Source organism: Schistocerca gregaria, unplaced genomic scaffold (assembly GCF_023897955.1).
Source record: "Schistocerca gregaria isolate iqSchGreg1 unplaced genomic scaffold, iqSchGreg1.2 ptg001144l, whole genome shotgun sequence".
Taxonomy (NCBI): Eukaryota; Metazoa; Arthropoda; class Insecta; order Orthoptera; family Acrididae; genus Schistocerca; species Schistocerca gregaria.
This window is the reverse complement of record NW_026062476.1, coordinates 7,501-12,500: the sequence shown is the minus strand read 5'-3', so window position 1 is coordinate 12,500 and position 5,000 is coordinate 7,501. Positions and strand designations below refer to the sequence as shown.

The 5,000-nt window shown below is 54.2% G+C and overlaps 1 non-coding gene across 1 annotated transcript in view; it reads right to left on the bottom strand.

The window, feature by feature from the left end:
- Positions 1–1,677, bottom strand: part of LOC126328895 (small subunit ribosomal RNA) — a 1,893-nt gene extending 216 nt beyond the window's left edge. Inside the window, exon 1 of the ribosomal RNA XR_007562007.1 lies at positions 1–1,677. This exon is cut by the window's left edge and continues 216 nt beyond it. This is a non-coding gene — a ribosomal RNA (small subunit ribosomal RNA).
- Positions 1,678–5,000: the final 3,323 nt, after the last annotated feature.

The following is a 5,000-nucleotide window of genomic DNA, read 5'->3' as shown; positions in this document are numbered from 1 at the left end:
TTACTGGGAATTCCTCGTTCATGGGGAACAATTGCAAGCCCCAATCCCTAGCACGAAGGAGGTTCAGCGGGTTACCCCGACCTTTCGGCCTAGGAAGACACGCTGATTCCTTCAGTGTAGCGCGCGTGCGGCCCAGAACATCTAAGGGCATCACAGACCTGTTATTGCTCAATCTCGTGCGGCTAGAAGCCGCCTGTCCCTCTAAGAAGAAAAGTAATCGCTGACAGCACGAAGGATGTCACGCGACTAGTTAGCAGGCTAGAGTCTCGTTCGTTATCGGAATTAACCAGACAAATCGCTCCACCAACTAAGAACGGCCATGCACCACCACCCACCGAATCAAGAAAGAGCTATCAATCTGTCAATCCTTCCGGTGTCCGGGCCTGGTGAGGTTTCCCGTGTTGAGTCAAATTAAGCCGCAGGCTCCACTCCTGGTGGTGCCCTTCCGTCAATTCCTTTAAGTTTCAGCTTTGCAACCATACTTCCCCCGGAACCCAAAAGCTTTGGTTTCCCGGAGGCTGCCCGCCGAGTCATCGGAGGAACTGCGGCGGATCGCTGGCTGGCATCGTTTATGGTTAGAACTAGGGCGGTATCTGATCGCCTTCGAACCTCTAACTTTCGTTCTTGATTAATGAAAACATACTTGGCAAATGCTTTCGCTTCTGTTCGTCTTGCGACGATCCAAGAATTTCACCTCTAACGTCGCAATACGAATGCCCCCGCCTGTCCCTATTAATCATTACCTCGGGTTCCGAAAACCAACAAAATAGAACCGAGGTCCTATTCCATTATTCCATGCACACAGTATTCAGGCGGGCTTGCCTGCTTTAAGCACTCTAATTTGTTCAAAGTAAACGTGCCGGCCCACCGAGACACTCAACTAAGAGCACCCTGGTAGGATTTCAACGGGGTCCGCCTCGGGACGCGCAAGCACGCCTTCGGCTCGCCCCACCGGCAGGACGTCCCACGATACATGCCAGTTAAACACCGACGGGCGGTGAACCAACAGCGTGGGACACAAATCCAACTACGAGCTTTTTAACCGCAACAACTTTAATATACGCTATTGGAGCTGGAATTACCGCGGCTGCTGGCACCAGACTTGCCCTCCAATAGATACTCGTTAAAGGATTTAAAGTGTACTCATTCCGATTACGGGGCCTCGGATGAGTCCCGTATCGTTATTTTTCGTCACTACCTCCCCGTGCCGGGAGTGGGTAATTTGCGCGCCTGCTGCCTTCCTTGGATGTGGTAGCCGTTTCTCAGGCTCCCTCTCCGGAATCGAACCCTGATTCCCCGTTACCCGTTACAACCATGGTAGGCGCAGAACCTACCATCGACAGTTGATAAGGCAGACATTTGAAAGATGCGTCGCCGGTACGAGGACCGTGCGATCAGCCCAAAGTTATTCAGAGTCACCAAGGCAAACGGACCAGACGAGCCAATCCGATTGGTTTTGATCTAATAAAAGCGTCCCTTCCATCTCTGGTCGGGACTCTGTTTGCATGTATTAGCTCTAGAATTACCACAGTTATCCAAGTAACGTGGGTACGATCTAAGGAACCATAACTGATTTAATGAGCCATTCGCGGTTTCACCTTAATGCGGCTTGTACTGAGACATGCATGGCTTAATCTTTGAGACAAGCATATGACTACTGGCAGGATCAACCAGGGAGCTGCGTCAACGAGAGCTGAGCAGCCGGCCGCCCGGGAGTGTGTCCCGAGGGCCCGCGCGAACACGCAAGCGTCCGCTCAATTATTCTGCAAACAGGAGGAGGCTGAGCTCCCCTGCACGATACACCTCGAAACCCTCTCAGGTCCCGGCGGCGCGCAGCGCCGTCCTAAGTACTTGGTCGGGTTCGAGAGAGGCGCAATCGCCCGGAGATGGGCGAGTAGACGCTTTCAGTGCGAACACCCGTGCTCCCAACTGAGCTTGCCGCTGCCGACAGAGGCCCGGGAGCGTGCTGTCGTGGCATTGCCGGCGGGAAACAACACGCGCCACCTACGGTGACCGGCAGCTCCAACGCCAGCGCCACAGAAGGGCAAAGCCCCACTTGGGTGCAGAAGCGAACTCTCCCAGCACAGCGCACGCGCCAACACGTCCGCAGAGCTGCGATACAAACCACCTGCGAGAACCGCTGGGGGCGACCGAGCAGCAGACGGCGTCGCGACGCCGAGTGCCGGGCGGCGGCGCATCCTCAACGCACACAGTCCGCAATCGGACCAGCACACTGCAGATGTCCACCGCGCTTCGCACCGGGCTCGGCAGAACCCACTTTGGCCGCCTGGCGCCGCGCGCAGGGTGCGCCGGCGCATAGCTGGGACGCCAGCCGGGCCCGTCGGCCGGCGCTCCTGCCACTGGGCGCCCCCCACCAGCCGGCTGTAGTGCGTGCGCTCACGCAGCGCGCGGCCAGCACGCCGGGCGGCCCCCCCTCACCGGCCGGGGACTGTCCCGCCAAGCCACAGCCTCGTATCGCTTCATACCCACATGGCCAACTCAGGTTCGGGGGCATGGCGGGTACCGCCGAAACAACCGGTTCATAGATGTACCGATCGTCGCTATCACCGATGCACCTGCAGCGCGAACAACCGCTCAACAACTGATTTCCAGTTCATTTGCGGATCTTTGGCAGCAAACGTATACGTCAATCTACATTTGCGAAATCTACGATTCTGGCATGCCTGCATGTTATGTGTCACGACACGCTACATCAGCCCACATACACACTGCGGCATGTACACGAGAGAACACGTGGAAGATGGTCCGCGCACGTGTGCAATGTCCCTTGCGCGGTCGACTGTCAACCGGCCTCTGTAGCATGTCGCAGATGTGGAACGCGGTCCACCGTGCTATCATGTTGTGTGGGGCAATACGATTAAATAGGAAAACCCTCGTCGCTACATCAACAGACGGCTCACGCTGATTCCCGGCAGAGGGAGGAGGGGGGGGGGGGGGCCAACATGCAATACTTTCGTCCGTACCTACCTACCACATGTCTGTACGGCGTACAACAGTGCAATCTCGCTGTAATGGGGAGACGAGACAAGTAGCATCGTGCACAACATATGGCCCTTATGATTCGCCATTGTAGGGCGCAGCCGGTGTACGGTCAAGCATGTGCCACATTATGTCACTCAGTACGTAACGACGGATGATCAGTGTGGGTTACGCGTACATCAGCGGACAGTCCACACAGGCCGTACCACAACGTACACTGACTGCATCGACAACCGAATGCAACTGAACAGCTGCAAGGCTCATTTCACAAACAAACGCCTGACCGACCAGCTTGGAAGGGCAGGAGGGGAGGGCGATATTCGTTCTGTAGCGGTACACCCTTCCAGTGGTTAGCGGGACTGTGTAGAAAGTACGCAACACTCGAAAGACCTTTATGTGAGGGTACGCACCATGGCATCAAGAAATACACATGACACCAGAGGATCCAAGCAGTGAACTATGTTCAGAGGGTTGCTGTTAGGCAAAGCTACATTCCTGTGACGTTACATGTGACAGTTAAGGTGCAGTGTAAGTTAGGTTAAGGTGCAGCGTAAGTTAGGTTAAGGTGCAGCGTAAGTTAGGTTAAGGTGCAGCGTAAGTTAGGTTAAGGTGCAGCGTAAGTTAGGTTAAGGTGCAGCGTAAGTTAGGTTAAGGTGCAGCGTAAGTTAGGTTAAGGTGCAGCGTAACTTGGGTTAAGGTGCAGCGTAACTTGGGTTAAGGTGCAGCGTAACTTGGGTTAAGGTGCAGCGTAACTTGGGTTAAGGTGCAGCGTAACTTGGGTTAAGGTGCAGCGTAACTTGGGTTAAGGTGCAGCGTAACTTGGGTTAAGGTGCAGCGTAACTTGGGTTAAGGTGCAGCGTAACTTGGGTTAAGGTGCAGCGTAACTTGGGTTAAGGTGCAGCGTAACTTGGGTTAAGGTGCAGCGTAACTTGGGTTAAGGTGCAGCGTAACTTGGGTTAAGGTGCAGCGTAACTTGGGTTAAGGTGCAGCGTAACTTGGGTTAAGGTGCAGCGTAACTTGGGTTAAGGTGCAGCGTAACTTGGGTTAAGGTGCAGCGTAACTTGGGTTAAGGTGCAGCGTAACTTGGGTTAAGGTGCAGCGTAACTTGAGTTAAGGTGCAGCGTAACTTGGGTTAAGGTGCAGCGTAACTTAGGTTAAGGTGCCAACGTGGGTTAGGTTAAGGGGCCAACGTGGGTTAGGTTAAGGGCCAACGTGGGTTAGGTTAAGGGGCCAACGTGGGTTAGGTTAAGGGCCAACGTGGGTTAGGTTAAGGGCCAACGTGGGTTAGGTTAAGGGCCAACGTGGGTTAGGTTAAGGGCCAACGTGGGTTAGGTTAAGGGCCAACGTGGGTTAGGTTAAGGGCCAACGTGGGTTAGGTTAAGGGCCAACGTGGGTTAGGTTAAGGGCCAACGTGGGTTAGGTTAAGGGCCAACGTGGGTTAGGTTAAGGGCCAACGTGGGTTAGGTTAAGGGCCAACGTGGGTTAGGTTAAGGGCCAACGTGGGTTAGGTTAAGGGCCAACGTGGGTTAGGTTAAGGGCCAACGTGGGTTAGGTTAAGGGCCAACGTGGGTTAGGTTGCCAGAGATGTGTCAAATCAGGATGTACGTTTGGCTGGTGTCAGGTGGTGGGTTGGTTCGATGCCTTTATAAGGAGTGTGGCCAAAGGGTATTTTATTACTTGTACCTTTTGTGTTGTGGCGTGGCGTTGCGTCCTGTGTTGATACTGGGTGGACCACTGTGGGTGTTGCTGGCTGATTTGAGCTGCGTTGTTTGCGGGTGGTGTGAGACATTCTGTCTTATTAGTGGACGTGACGTTCCTCTTGTCGTTCTTTGGATAGTGTCCTGTGGCAGCGAGGATAAAATGGATGTTGTTGAACGATAGTGCTTTGGTGCTTTCGCTTTGTTACACACAGAGTGGACTGTGAGATAGGGTGACTGGGTCGAGTGCGGTTCACACTGTCCTCCCCAGTTTACAGTATGTATCATCTATGTATGTGGTCC